Here is a 17,419-nt window from a genome sequence, read left to right as displayed (position 1 = left end):
TAGCAATTCAAATTATGTAGGACTACATCCATTCAAAGTGCCAGGATTCGCTGTCGATATCAATTTACATTCCGCTTTTCTTTTCATTGCCGACACTAGATTTTAGTCAGTTAGCACGAATCGAAGGGCGTTGACGCGTATATACCATCATTGCCATCCCAAACAGCCAATTAACAACGGGACATTTGCAAGCTAGCCACCATTTTGTATCGACGATCGGCGTGGTTTTCCGTAGTTTTCTTTCCACCAGCCACAAAGGCTAACGATTATTTGACTCACGTACATACATCACGGTTTGTCTGGTAACATGCCGCTCAACGTTGCAACAAACGGGGTTTTAGAAACATCGTGTCTATCATTAAGTGTGTTTGCTCACCGTAATGGGATCCCACGTGAAAAAAAGAACACGGCTGCATGACCTCTTTAAGGCATAGTGATGTAAAGTTCGGAATCCTTTCCCGTCATAACTTATCATTTCTTCGAACAATCTTTGTCGTTATGGTATTAACATTATACGTTTGGTCAATGGATGCTTCTGCATTTGACTAAAGCAGCGTATAGTCTTTGACTAGTAACTCTGTATTCAATTTGCCTTTTTCGATTTTTGGGATTGATAAAGACCACTACAGGTGCCCTTTCTTGTTTTTTTCAAATTGATGAATCCTGACTGAATGTGCCCATTTTGTTTAAAAATTGTTTGCCTCGTCTAGTTAAAATGTGCCCTTTTCTACTTTTTGGTTTGCTAGAAACCGGATTTTTCAAAGTCACTTTGCAAAGGGCACTCGACAGAAAAGAGATAGTTTCGAACCCCCTGTATCCACGCTTGATTCCGTCCAGTGTCTACACACTATCAGCAGTGATTTTCCCCGAACAAGAAAGTCGTTTTATGAGAGTTTTTATATTCAACGTCATGTTCGCCGTAAAGCTGCCTGGATGGCGGTTTCGTTGAACCGTTCGATGGACTTAACCATCATCGACATTCCCGGAACGCCATTGCAAAAACTTGTGCAGACTAAGATTAGAAGTCGTCGAACGCTCGGGACGGGCCTATTACTACTTATTCAAAATTCCGATTATTTCGTTTGCTTTGATTCAATGTTTGAACCGAATTGATACATCGCAGCTTAACAGACGGCGAATACATCTTAATATCGAATGCTAAGCGTACATCGGGCGAACAACTAATCACATCAGTAGCGAGTGAGGCGAGTCTGGCGAGAAAGAGGCAGTTGTGGCAACTGCGTGTAGCATGCCAGTCTCGAGATCTACCGTGCGTCCGTTAACGGGATATTGTATTAAGCAAAAATCTAGACACCCTCCCCGGCAGGGATTCGAACCTGATAGCATCGCTAGATTCAGCCACAGTACGAAACCCTGTCACACAAGAACGGATGCGCAGGTTTGCGCATCCGTTGCGCACTCGCGGCACCAATCAGATTGTCCGTTGTATAATCGAAAATGAGGCAAATTTTACGGATAAACTATAAATGGAAAACCTTGCGGCTAATATAAAACCGGATTTCTGATTGGCTAAAAATGGCATCATCTAAGCTGCGCATGTAGCTGCGCTCTCGGGCTAGCGTGGTAGGGTTTCGTGCCGAGATCTAGAGTTCTCCATAATGTCATGTATCATTTTGCTTTGTTTCAGTGACAGAAATTTGCACCATGTGTTGCTGATAATGGATGACAAACATAGCTGGTGATATTACCAGATTCTGAGTCTAGGATGTATGGATCTGATTAGTCCTACAACCATTGCCGAAAAGGAGCGAACTGTCCGCAGGAGATAGATCATCAGTCGCGAGCTAGTGTACATTGGCAGATTCCAGTAACTGATTTGCATGCGGTCAGTTTCTCTCGGATGCTGAAAACTGCTTTGCAACAAGTTGTCTACAGTTACCTTCACACCGTCGATGAACGCTTTTGCTAGTCGGATTCTAGGAAGGCTACATATGCCATGACCGGAATTTTAAGAACACTGCGAGCGAGACTCAACTAAATCGAACACGTCGTAGACCATCTAAATACAATTTCGTTTCTTCTACGTAATATTCTCTTTTAACATAAATCAAATTTTTGAAACGTTCAAATAATGATAGATAGAAGTGATAATCCTATTTCGATGCGTTAGACGTTTCGATGTGGTGACTTTATATATAACTTAATCAGAACAAAGGGCATCAGATGATTATCGCAGTTAACCTAAGCTGTATAAAAGTAGAACATCTTTAAAGATTACTCCAAGCACCGCTACATAAGTCAAACGCTACCGATTATGTCTGAATTAGTGTTTATGGTTGCCATGTTTTTGGTTATGGTTGCCGCTTATCAATCATCATAATGGTTGTAATTACCTCATCAACGCTAGTCTAAAACTAAACTGGCGTTTTCAAAACACTTGAACTATTTCAATTTCGTCTGAGCAATCTTATACACCGACAAAGCGGATGGATGTTCGTCTCCATGTTAACTGGACCTGTATAGTAGATTTTCTACATATTCAAAGCGGATTGTGATTTCTACCACCGCAAGCTTTATTGTTCCAAAAATCATCTTCATGGAGGAGGCAATCTTTTACCAGCAGCGTTAACCTTCGCGTTTCATTTCAAAATTTAGTATTGCTCAATTTCATTTTACACTAATCTTTGATGATCATCGAAATATCCTATCGACCTACTAAAACCTTGAATTGTACTTGAAGATGTCCCACGAATCTAATTAATTCTAATTGATTTTTATTTAGTTCTAATCGATTTTAAAGAAATTTATACGACAGAATTTATCACAGAATATGATTTTATAAAATCTTGGAAATTCCTCATTTGATAGTGCTACTTCTTGAACTAATAATACATCGAAACTGACATTATAAACTACGCTGCATTAAGCGTTTTTTAAACGAAAATACCCTATTGCAAAAAAATTGTTGTCAAGCATCAAATCCATACGATTATTAGATCCTAACGTAATTTACAAAACTTAAGCTAACACGATTCCTTACGTAAGCAATGGCAGTTATATAAACCCGAGATTGCATTTGAATTAATCTATCTTTTGATGCATAAAAATTTGTGATATATAGATACAAGATCGTCTGCTCCCGAATTCCACGTCTGCTGGCGTCTCTGCGCGTGGAATTAGTTACACGGACTGATCAGCATAGCTCGGAAACAAATTAGAAAACGAACGTCGCAACGCGACTAGAGAGAGAGAGACTATTTGTAAACGAAAAAACCTACCTCGCATTATTCTGTAATCGGGAAATCATTCGACTACATCTCCGAATTTGGAGACCTCACATCGAAATGCATGCGCCCACTCTCCCCGTGGTCGGACATCTTCCTCGAGACGATATCGTATATCGCCAGTGGCAGATACTACAACTGATAGGCTCCGCACCGGGGTTCTTATATTTACAAATGCGATGTATTGTATACACCGCAGCTGTTGACTATCTAACGTGTCTGATTGCCGTTAATACGATTAAACGATGGGTAAATAGGGAAAGAATTGCAGCGACCAAGAATAGACGACTTTCCGTGAAACCATTCCTGAATCATAAAACATTGCTTATAAATCGGAGATAATCGAAAAGGCAATCGTTCAGGCTAACGATGGTTGCTTTTAATAAGTTAAACCCGAAAGAAAGAACGGCATCTAATTGTTGAAAAGGAAATTTTGTAAAAAGCAGAAATAATCACGAAAGAAAAGGCCCGAAGGTGACAGCTGTGTTGTACGTATTGTTCGAAATAGTACGACAAATAGTGAAAAAGAATGCGTTTTCTCATGATGAAACTTGAGCGTCCAGAAATACTGATCGGCGATTTTCTTTCGGGCAGGATGGCCCAAATACACCGGTGTCCGGTGAAGGTCCAGGACTACAGTCAAGAAAATAGACCTATACACTCGTCCAGATCCTACTCTCATCCACATCGGACAACAGTAACGAAAAAGTATCGCAAATCTTCAAGAATGTGCCAATAGGGACTATACTATGCTACGTACTGGATCATCTTGATTTATTCTCGACGGTGGTTTTTACGGAAGCACTAAAACAACAAGCCCCTCGTGTAGGCCAATTAATCGTGAATTTGTAACGCATTTTCTTTCTTTATTCTTATGAATTTTCGAACGAATGTATATGTTTATAGAAGCACGTGAGTATTCACGGGGACGACCCCGAAAGAATTTTCAGTAATTTTAATAATCAATAGAATAGTAAAGATGATCAATTAGGTAATGATTATAAAAGTAGAAATTATGATAGTGGAGATGAATGATGATATGAGTTGCACAGATAGTAATGATCATACAGATGAATAAAATAGTAACTAAACTATTAACTAAACTAACAATGCTGAACACATATTACCAAGTTTCTTCTTATAACGAATCATATCATTTCGCTCTTTTCACTGTCGATTCTGTCTATCAAATTCTCATATTCAATTTATTTCTTCCGCGTGGCATTTTAGATTCGCGATCAATATTTCTATCTAATTATGACGCTTTTCTTTTTGAACATTCTCTCTAACGAATACAAACGGGGAAATTCGAAATTAATGCGACGGAGAAGCCCGTTGATGGGATTTCCATCGTCGGTATCACGTTTAATGTATCGACAAATGTGAACCGTCGAGTGTTTTTTCGAATGGGAATTGAAGCGGGGGGATTCTAAAAAGAGACGGCAGAAGAGAATCATCCCACCGCTGTTTCGACAGATAAATAGAGCTGCTTGAAGTGAGCGTTGTGACAACAAAGAGAAAGTGCATTCGACTGAAATTGAAAACACGACAGGCATTCAAAAACGCCTCACAGATTTAGGCGAATTCTATGATTACAGTGCAGTTGATGGTACGCGGTAACGATGCCAGTGGTGAAAATGCCTTAGGTAGAAATGCCAGAGGAAAAATGCCGGTGTAGAAATACCAGAGGTAAAAATGCTAGAAAGAAATATGCACTATATCCCCAAATTCATAATTGTAACAATAAAAATAATATCTTTATTTAATGCTTTCAGCAAAACTTTTGATTCGATTAGTTTTCTATCTTAAAGATAGGGATTTATTCAGTTGTTTATTTGATAGGTATACAGATTTCGTTTGATTTGGCATCCCTTACAAACGCGCCACACCTGCTGGAATCGTGACAGTCGATTGATTCGATTAGTTTTAACCAACTAGTAAGTGTGTCTGTCAAGATGTATGAACGATTCATTTGATCGTTCATACATAGAATACAAACAGAAACTAGCTTGCAAACTTCTCTGGGTACAATTCCACCAATTCCTATTTACGCACTGTGAATTTATTTTTCACGTCGGATTTCGTTCGAAACGGTGCACAGGTGTCTTATCCGTCCGCTTATTAAAGGGCAGTTAGTATTCCGATCGGCGCTATAACGACATATTAAAACGTACTCACACGGGGCATTCAATTCAATTAAACCGGCTGAATTGGAATTACTCGTGGAAAATGCCGGTCGCACCTGTTGCGGGTTGTATTGAAAAACGGACGTAGTATACGAAATAAGTATAATCTTCAAAAATGATGTATCACAATTTAAACATTCATAATCCGACTAGCACGTATTTGTTCGTATGTATTTTGCAAATTTTCCTTCAATTCAAATCCCGCGCTTAAGTGAGCTTATTCTTATGATGTATCCTTTCTATAAGTTTCGACTGAACTTATTCTTGAAAAGCGACACGGGTGAATCAAACCTATACGGTTTTCGTGTTATGGAAGTGCGTAGCTGAATTTTTATTTTCCTTTGAAAAATTATCGATGAAACTATTAAGTTTTAGATATTGGTAACGCGAATGATTATTCAAATATTCAGATTACATTTTTAGCACATGTGGTAATAAAGTAGATGACTTACGGTTATGATACGATGTTCATCATGATTCAAACTTAGATCCAGTTCACAGTTAGTTCAGTGTGCATAATTTCTACATATATACTTGCACTCACATGACACGTGGTTCTAGTCAAAATGGACCCCACTTAAGCGTTAAACACCCGTATTGTATTGTGATACGCAGCGGAGATCTATTCACAGATGCCACTTTCCATCATTGTCATGAAAAGGGCGCCGTTATGGAGGATATTTGTCAATTCAACCATATAAAAACCACTAATGCACGAAACAATGAACAAACGATGCATTTTGTTTTGTTTACATATCAACAACAAATGACACAGATGTAATGGCCTGTATCTGTTCATTGGCAGTGAACTGTTACTGTTCACACTCCAGTTATCGCTTAAAAAGCTCTGCACTTGATGGTCAATAATGGACGCAATAGCACCGATCATCCCCTACCGACCCGAAACGAGTTCTTATGGACGAAAAAAATAGCAAAGACGAAAAATTGTGTGCACCAATCGACATCTACTGACAGACAACAATCAATGCCGTCAAGTTTACCGATAACTACCGCTTTTTTCTTCATTCTACTACTGGAAATCAGTAGTGCGAAGATTTTAATGATATCGTTAAGGTGTGTTCGTGTGAATTTAAATGTACATGTTGAATCTCCACGAATAGGAAATGTTAAAATAGGCCTATCACCCACTGAATCAGTTTCGAAACCAAATTTCTTAATTCGATCGAATCTTCGACTACAATTATCAGCAGGGCCGAAACATAAACGCTCTCAAACTTTTTTCGAGTAATTTGGGTTTTTGGTGAAGTTAGAAACTGCGTTTGGATTTGGTGGCGACGAATAGAAATAGTATTCACGTCTTACTCTGTTATAAAAGGGACACATACAAAAAAATGACATTCGTCTTCAATCTCTAGTAATTAAAAATCTATTGGTAAGTTGTTGTTGTTGCTGTGAGCCGTACCCATCGTTCGACCTAATTTGAATATGGCTATTGTTGGTCTTATACGCTTCGATTTACTCCCCCGTTTCGTTCCCGGCAGGTGTGGTGGGTTTGTAAGAACTGGTGCTACTAAAGAAAAAGTTCGATTGCGGGTGTCATCCCAGGGTATTTTAACGAACATTTCTGAAACGCATAGCAAGCTGCCGTTCCTTTATTGTCAATTTCATCAACAGTCGTGCGATTGAACCAAACTGCCAGATACAATATTCGAATTCATTGACACATTCAAAAATGCGTTTACGTATGGTGGCTGATAAGTATGGTGGCTTATAAGGGCCATAGCGTAAAATTCCTGGTATGTAAATGAGGGCGCCAGAACGCCAGAACGCCAAAACGAAAAAAAACGTCCAATTTTCTCTAAAAGTTCGTTTTGGCGCGCCAAAACAAAGAAAATTCCGTTTTGGCGCCCCCGCCAAAACGAACTTTCGTTTTTGCGCCCCCGCCAAAACAACGAAAAACGTCCAATTTTCTCTGAAAGTTCGTTTTGGCGCGCCAAAACAAAGAAAAGTTCGTTTTGGCGCGGTTATTTCCGTTTTGGCGCCCCCGCCAAAACAAGCATTCAACCACAGTAAAATTATTTTTCAAATTTGGCGCGTTGATCTTGAGTGTAATTCGCATAAATTTGCATATATGAAAATATTTTTCGTATATATAGAATTATTTTACGTGGTTTAAAGTTCGTTTTGGCGGGGGCGCCAAAATGAAAGTTCGTTTTGGCGGGGGCGCCAAAACGGAATTTTCTTTGTTTTGGCGCGCCAAAACGAACTTTTAGAGAAAATTGGACGTTTTTTTTCGTTTTGGCGTTCTGGCGTTCTGGCGCCCTCATTTACATACCAGGAATTTTACGCTATGGCCCTTATCAGCCATCATATTTACGCGCATTTAATGAAGTTTCTAGATATCGCAATCTTGCTGCCGTTCGACTGGAAATATTTCTCGCCTTTTTACAAGATTTATCATACCATGATCTATGTTTTATATACTATGAATTATTTGCTTGGCCATACCATGCACTTGAACAACGGCCGTTTAGCATGATGAAAAATCACTGACCAATGTGTTTATTGGCCCTTGGTTGTGGTTTATATCAATTGCCTTCGTATGATTGAACATCATCCGATTCTACAAGTTGCTTGAAAGTACATATGGCTGGTTGGCCACCACGCCGCAACAAAGATCAAGAATATTTATTGTATTGACTAGTGACTACCATTTATTATTCTGACCATCGATTTTTGTTGACCATCAACTTGTTGGTGACCATTTACTGCATTGAATATTGACTGGTTGACCATCGTCCTGTTGGCGACCATGTGCTGTAGCCACTATTGGGATATACAATTAATCTCCCCCTCGACGATAGTAATTTTTCGAAATGCTGGAAAGAATTTGGTGATATTTCCACGAAGTTGAACAATGAATCCCATGAAATTGATCATGAATGATACACAATCACAACACCATTGTATATTCATCATTTTGCACGAGAAAATACACATTCTCTTTGTTTTATATTCATCTCAATTGAAAAAAGATCACTTGGGATTTTTGGGGTGGACATTTTTAGCTCCCTGGAATACGTGTCGGCATATTTCACTCTCTCCCATTTACAATATACATGTAATATTTCTTTTTTTCAATAATTCTTTTTTTTCTTGCGTTTCGTATAGATCTTGTATACCATTTATAATGGAGTTTACTCGACACGATCTAAATTGATTTGCCAGACAGAATCAATTAAAAAACAAACTACAAGTTCCTCCTTAAAAGGCGTGTTCAAACAAATCCTCAAGAGTGTTGGAGATGCTTTTTTCAAAACATTATTCTTATTCGAGCAAGATAGATTGGCGTCAAATGCCAGTGTTTGACCAGCTATTTTGAGTCGTCACTTACGGACAGACGAAGTGTTTCAAATAAATATCTACGTATACCAACGTTATCAATGGTATCATATTTGATACATGTTATATGCACGATCCTCTTTCTTTCCCACGTGTACATTAATGTAACACCCCCAACTATGAAACCTATACCGAAGTAGAATTCTCGACACAGACGCTTGAAAAAGTACATTGTTGAAACCGTACACTCATTTGGTCGCATTGCCATTCTGGAGCAGAAAAAAACATTGATCATCATTAATGACGACCTCGGGCCGTCCCATTTTCACAAAAGAATGACGATAGAGGAGTAGCAATCTACTCCTCGATCGGGCACGTAGTCATTGCTATAACCTGCACTAGTGAAATTGTTGAAGTTCTTAGATGTCCGTCGGGGCAAAAATCATTGGTACGGTCCACCAATATGTCACATATGCATAAAGTAACAAAGCCACAGAGTATTTAAAACGTTCAACCGAAATTCCTCAAATATTGAAATTTTTAATCTAAAAGTCTGTATCTATGGTGGCTGATTCGGCCATAACGTAAAATTCCTGGTATGCAAATCAGGGCGCCAGAACGCCAAAACGGAAAAAAACGTCAAATTGTCTCTGAAAGTCCGTTTTGGCGCGCCAAAACAAAGAAAATTCCGTTTTGGCGTTTTGGCGGGGGTGCCAAAACGAAAGTTCGTTTCAAAATGAAAGTCCGTTTTGGCGGGGGCACGAAAACAAAATATTCTTTGTTTCGACACGCCAAAACGGATTTCTAAAGAAAATTTGACGTTTTTTTTTTCGTTTGGGCGTTCTGGCGTTCTGTCGCCCTCATTTGCATATCAGGAATTTCACGCTATGGATCGAATCAGCCACCATAAACTATCAGTAAGGATGAAAAACTAATATTTAGAGTATATCAAATGGGTTTGTTGGTTTAAACAATACTCACGATCAGACAACTTTAATTTCCATAAGAACAAGAGTCTAACTCCAACATATTCATTTGTAACGTTTCAATAACCAAAAGTATGTGTTATGTCTTTCAACTTCTAACGTAATGAAAGTTTGAACGTCAAAACCAGTTATCCCACCAATACAAATGGCGTGCCTTACACTGGGTACCCTTGGTCAACATTTTCAGTTTGCTATCTGCAAATCATGCCTCTAAGATCGATCTTTCGGATAAAGATGTAAAAATATGGCACATTCATTGAATCTGAGAACAAATATGGATGGATAAAATGGTAAATTGTAAGGCGGCCGATTCAGGCCAAAATGATAAAAACGAATAGAGACACGATGAAACGATTTATTATTAACAGTCCCATATTTTTTTGTTATCTCGCGCGAGAAAACAAAAATAAACAGGCCCTTGTTTATCATCTGAATCTATCCGCGAGCGGTAGTTATCGATTAAATCTTTCTGAATAAATATTATTATGCAGTTAACTCGAGAATAATGGAAATACGTTAATCTTCATTTCTCTAGCTGAAACAAACGAGTCAATTTCCCAAAAACACACTCGCAATTTACGCGTTTTTATGGTGTTTAAAGCGGACAAAACGTCACTACGTAAGATGATATTTCATATTTATCACGTCGTAAAAGCAGTGATAATGATAGCAAATATTTACTCGTTTTTTGGGAGTTATTCAAACGTATAAACAGATACAGATACAGTGTACATGTAGATTGATTGAGTTTGTATTGCATCTTAGCGGAGTTGGATTCCATTTCATAATGGAGTCTCCGTTTTCGAAAAATCACGCAGCAGGAAACAACTGCATATCCAGCCCAATTGGCCCATTCTCTCTTACAAAAGTGTCTGAAACAGTTTTGTGAAAAAATTCAAGGTTTATTCTCAGTAACTCGCAATAAAGGAATAAGCCAATTTGGCCAATATTATGACAATAACAATGGCTAGCTTTTTTGACACCGTAAAAAACTGTTACAATAATGTGTATATACAATGACACCTAGCATACGTTATCCGGGTTCTGTGTGAGTCGATACGCACGACGTCATATAAATATTAGCGTTTCAGAATAACAATTACACAATTTCGAATTTTGGCGTTTATTTTGTAACTAAATATATTTCATAACCCTTATTTTATTTCCGATAAATTTTGATAATTATTTTTGACAGGATGATCACGGAGCCATCAATATATTGGGGCTAGACTTGTTGCCGGTCAATTCAATTCAGTTATCGATATTGTTCAAATCCAAAATAACTTTATTGATCCTTCATGTTATGTTATCCATTGCAATATAAAGCAATATATGTGTCATTTTTCAAGGCATCAATAAACTTTCAAGTTAGTTTTCTTGTTATGAAAGATGATTGTACGATAAAGGATATATCCTTGATACATCATGGAAATATTCCGCTACCTGGCTTCATTATTGTGAACGTCGTGCCGCGCCAATCCACGGAGATAATAACAAAATTCTCGATGAGGAGGAAAACCGATTAAAATGGTGCTTGAGACATACAAGCAATAATGAGTTCTCGGTTTGCTCAGACAAAGTAAACGAAGAATTATCTTTATTGTCTTGATATAGGTCTATGTGTATACGAAAATACTGTGTGACGTGGAAATGATGAATACACAGCAAGTACGTCAATCGTAAAGCCTAGCGCACATCGACAAAGCGATTGGAGACAACTAGTTGCTAGTGAGCGAGTACCCCGCGCACATCGAAAATTTAGTAAAAACCAGCAACTGCGTGGCTCATGCCTGTCGCTAGGTCCATAGCGCACACATCGACAGCAACTGAGATGTGGTTTAGCAAATATTCTTGAGGGCATCACAAGTCACGTGACAAATAGCTTTGTTTTAGTCAGTTACAACCATGTGTTGTTGATTATGGAGCGCTCACATCGACGGATATGAGAGCAACTGAGTACAACTAGTTGCTCAAAAGTAGAACATGAGCAACTGGGTGGAACTGGAGATAGATGGACGCTAACCAGTCGTAAGCTCGCTCACATCGACAAATACGAGCAACTGATTGTATCCAGCCAGTTGCTCTCATGCGCCGAAAACTGCCTGGCAACTAGTTGTCTCCAATCGCAGTGTCGATGTGCGCTAGGCTTAAAGGCCAATAATGATCGTTACACGGAAACGTCAAATCTTTGTTGACGCCGTAAAAACCGTTACAATAATGATTATGTACATTGATACCTACGTTGTATGCGTTATTTAAGGGATTCGGTGTGAGTCGATGTGAAATAACAATTACAATTGTGAATTATGTATTTCACTTATATATTTCATAACTGTTATTTCATCTTTGATAATCATTTTTGAGAGGATGTGCACTACGTCGTCACTATATCGGGGATAGACTGGTTGCCGGTCAATTCTATTCGATTACCGATTTATTTCAATCCAAGATAACTTCATTGATCCTTAATATCATGATATTCATTTTAGACAAAATTAAGCAAATTTCAAGGCGCCAATCTACATCCAAGTAAGTTTTCTTGATTTCCACTTCACCTCATAGTTTATTTTACACGCTTATAACTGCAAAATTCACTTTCTCTATTGCACACTGAATCGCTTCCCGTCGCCGTTGCTATTACGTACAAACAAGACCTGTATCTCTTCGCAAACAAGGAAAGCGTCGAGACGCACAAAATAACAAAACCTCGCCGTTGAGCCCGTATCGACATTTAATTGGTAGTTAACTGGTACTCAGGCTTACGTCGCACGTTTTACGTGAGGAGAAAAAACCAACGTATACACACGTTTGAGCACCGGCAGTCAACAATGATTGCCGTCAGTTTCACCAATAAAAATATACCCTTTGTACTCGATACTCCTTAACGATATAGTTTCACCTTGCAGAAAAAAATTCGTTTTAGAGTCCACTGTCCTGATTGCACTATCAAAGTAGAAGCAAGATGTGCGCTAGGGTAGGGGCTTCCGATTTATTTTTAGGAAACAAAAATGATTTATTATTTACTTTCACGTAATTCTCGAAACTGTTACTGCAGTTATGTTTCTAACAATCTCAAACTGTAATGTTCAACAATGCTATAGTAGTCCAGGCTCTAAGTCTCCAAAATTCGCTAACCTGGAATACCTCGAAGCTCAAATTTTCACTAATAATAGTTATTTTATTCTCAAGATAACCTGGCCATCTGAGGTCAAAATAATCGCGCAACATGACGTATATTTGTATATTCCTGACCATGATGACCGCTTTTTGCTAATATACGATGCGTCTAAGGAAGTCTTAGATACTCCTGATTGCTTTCTAAATACAGATCACTTACATGACGACTACGAATTCGACTCCCGCTAATTCTCCGAGACTCGGACTTGTTTTCGGGGTCGTATAGACACTGCCAACACTAACACGCGGAATTGACAGTACAATACAATATTGTAGTGAAGAAGTTGTTTTTTGATAGACTTGACATAAAATCAACAATACATTTACTCTAGACAGAGGCTGGAAACTCGTATATTCGTGGACAAAGCACGTAGCCCATTTACTTTCGCGTGTAAAACATTTAGCAACGAAAGGAAAACCCCATTTCAGTACATGTGTTATCTGATTGTGTTTGCCGTGTTCAATATCAGAATATCGTGTTGTGAATCATTTATGGAAATATAAAAATGTACGGCATGCAGAGGACTCGCTTTCTGACCATAAAACGCCCCGCAAAAACCGATGAAATGGCAGCTCAACAGAAGACGACAGAGCCATCATTTTCGCATGCATGGTCAAAAGGGAGCAATCAATCCCGATAGAAATTATCGAACCGTGTTGTTACTGACTAGTGGATATCTTTTTTTTCATTTCGGTCGCGGACGATTATTCGCATTCGTCCCACGACCGAGTAAATGACCGTAAAACTCGGGGCATCTGCTCAGATTATTTAGAATGTATAAAAATCCCTGCCTCTGCCTCTGCCTCTGCCTCTGCCTCTGCCTCTGCCTCTGCCTCTGCCTCTGCCTCTGCCTCTGCTGCCTCTGCTGCCTCTGCCTCTGCCTCTGCCTCTGCCTCTGCCTCTGCCTCTGCCGCGAGTTATAAAATCAGTACGAACACATTCACCTATCTCATTAGTCCGTGATTGGGGCCAAGAAGAGTATTTTTCTTTTTTATCTGCACAAAATTTCATTCCCATCTGTAAATTAAGATTTCATTCCCATCTGTAAATTTAGATGCTCAAACCATAAGCTCCCAATCGAAACTGGTCGCAAAATAAATGTTAATATCTTGCCAATGTAATTGTGATTTTGAATATACTATCTGTGCTCATTGTATTCATTTTATATGGAGCAATAAACTAAACTGAAACTGAAACTGATGGTTGTAAGGGACACATCCCGAGCGTGTGGAAATTCAATATACACGTTTAATTTAAGTCTAGTTCATTTCCACAAGGAAGTAGATATGCGAAACCAACAATTTAAGTGAAAATTTTAAACATTATTGACATCTATATTTCGTCGTTTCAATTTGTCCAAGGCAAGCTCATGGACTGCAACATGCGTATGGAGGTTACCGGTTACTGGGTTGTCTGACATTCGTTACTAGTTTCCCCACAAAAACATGACTACTCTTGTTGAATTCTATTTGTTGATCTCTACATATATCACGTTCTTCGAGTTTCTATATTTCTGCACAACACCACGACGTTTATTATGGTAGAGCCTTAGAATTTTAGGAAATTGTTGAAAAAAACCAGTATAGCCCGGATACATTGATGACGTATGCTCATCCTCTCAAAAAATAATTATCAAAATGTATGAAAATAAAATAAAACTTTTGAAATACATCTTATTTCAAAATTGATGACAAAATTCGCCAATCGTAATTGTTATTTTGAAACGCCAATATTAATAACGTATGTGCACATCGACTCACACAGAACCCCTTAAATAACGCTAAATAGGTATCAATGTATACAAACACCTATTGTTACGGTTTTTATGTCGTAAAAAATCCAAGCGATATAATGACAAGTAATGATCTGTATAAGTGTTTTTCTGGCGCGCCAGGCATCACTCCCGGTGACTCCTATAACCGTTTCAGACGAGACAAATTTCAATTCAATAATCTTCACTACCGTTTTGCAACCGTTTCGAGTTGACAATCTCGTCGCACGACTAGCACGAAATCTTTTTTTCGCAACCCTTTGATACCGATTTTAACACCAAATTCCTCATTGAGAATTAATATCGGATAAATAAGTATAAAATATGATGGTGTCGTGTTTTGAACATATCTGCAGAATTGGTTTTCTGTGAAATAAGTGTTTTATAAATTCATCATTGTCTATTTTTTATCTTGGATAACAAGCCAAATATAGACACCACTATACGGTTCGATTAACGGAGGTTAATTAATACCTAAGGTTCCCCGACCATTCTATCCCGTTTCGAGTAGGAGCGATCCGGATGATTTCAATGTCTACGAGGGTAGGCGGCCTACTTTGCGTTGCAAATTGCTACGCCAGCAGCCAACGTATCATCTCTTACTAACCTATGCGCCAGTTAGTCTTATCTTGTAATCTCTGTGCTTTTGAACGATTTGCCTAAATCGTAACATTGAAAGAACTGACGGATGACTTTTCCAAACGAAACGAACTTATTATTGCACATGACTTGAGCATAGCTAGCGCGAGGGTCGCCAAGCGAATCTTGATTAGGAATCTCACAGGCCGTTCAGTGACATACATAGCGATAAACCATGATGGATAAACCGACTCGAATTACTCTACCAGATAATATTGACCGATCGTTGCGAGACTGGCTCGCAAAAATAATTTATAGGAGGTTTTGTCCGAACGTTCGGCTGCCGTTGTGTGGTTCAGTTGGATATTCATCCTATATTGTCACATAGGAATCGTAGGACGCATTGTGTGTGTGTTTTTATACAGCTCTTACAGGGTTAGTTCGTCATGAAACTCGCGGTATAACGAAGATTTTGAGGTATCCCATAACGAAAGATGTCCCAGTCATTAGTACAAATTTCTTGTGACCACGACGATGTACTATAGTGTTTCCTTTCACAAAAAAATTAATTCTAATGGATTAGAAAATTACACAAATTCGAAAGCTTACTTTAAATACTTTTCCGACGTTTTGATGACGATTGGAAAAAAAGTAAAACTAAAAACTATAGGATATCTAATTCGTTGAAACTTCAAAGTCTTCGCGTGCAAGTAGATCGGACCAGGATTTAATTGTAAACGTACTCTTAACAATAGAAATATGTAACAACGTAATTAAACCTCACGTTCAATCACAGTAGACGTGTACAAAGTCCAAAATCTCGGCTGATATGACGAAACGGCACTCCATCAATTGGTCTTTTTGTCCGCCACATCAAACGATGTTTACGTATCGGTTCTTTCGAGTTTGTTCCATATAGCATATCAGCTGATCTTTTATTTACATACCGATTATTTTACATTCAAAGAACATGTTTCGTAAAACATTGAATAGAATTATGCGCCATAGCATCAGTTATTCAATTTAGTTTCATGTAAGGCATTTTGTAAATCGAATACAAGATTTATATTGCCGTAAAATATCGCACCGTAAAACTAAACCACAATCCTCGGATTAATCTAGATAACACTCTACCATTAGAAAATTTCCCAACGCTATCGATTGAAATGCATCGAAAAATATCAGGCACATGTCATAACCGATAGGCTGTTCTACTAAATTTCTAATGCCCTTTAATAGATTTGCAAAAATGGCACCATCCATCAATAAGCTTACCGATTTGCGTTGTCACAATTGAATCTATCCGGTATTAAAAATAACGACTCCCGATGTCCTTACGTCCACTTAGTCGCAAACGAAACGTTTCGTAGATGGTGTGTGACGTCAATTATACTATCGAGCATCGCATTATCAATTACTTCAGCCCAATTCTGATATGAAGCTGCATCCATTATTGAAACGGTCCGGGGCTACAGCAGGGGAGCCAACACATTAATCGGGAAATTGACTGTATTCGTACAATGGCTGGCTATTCGCGAGATTTGCACCCGCTGCGATGGCCAATTACACAATAATACATGTGCAGTTTTCCATAAATCGAATGAGAAAAAAAATTGACAAGTCACTTATTATCATGGGGTGGTGGTTGCAGTCAACTACTTCATCGCGTTTGAAAAATGCTAACATTTTTATCTCCAATTAATGAACGGCATGCTTCGATAATTCGGCCTCATGATGGGAATGAAACGCGGTGCGTTATAATTGGCGATGAATTACCCCAGGTGCAGGAGCAAGTGCAAGTGTTGTGATTAGAAAGGTGACGGTCTTGACATATGCATGTTACTAGTGCGTGCAAGATTGAAAATATTGATGCCGGCGTGGAAATATATCAAGTTGGTACTCGTACGTATACCAAAACATTGAAGTCAAAATAAGACACACAAGACACCTTGCTGGACCTTTGAACAGGCTTTTAGTGAAAAGAAAAAAGTTGCTATGGTTCGGCCAACGGGAAAAAGTCCTGTCAGTAACCCTTAGATAAATCGACGAATCGAAAAATAAATCGACGTCTTTTGCCAGAAACAAGAGAAAATAAAGCTGCAAAGCAGCGATAACGGGTTTTCTGGATGCATGTGATCGAAAGGAAAAATTAATTACCGGGTATTCGATGG

This window comes from Tubulanus polymorphus, chromosome 2 (assembly GCF_964204645.1).
Source record: "Tubulanus polymorphus chromosome 2, tnTubPoly1.2, whole genome shotgun sequence".
Lineage (NCBI taxonomy): Eukaryota > Metazoa > Nemertea > Palaeonemertea > Tubulaniformes > Tubulanidae > Tubulanus > Tubulanus polymorphus.
The sequence above is the reverse complement of the archived record's forward strand: the minus strand, read 5'-3'. Positions refer to the sequence as shown.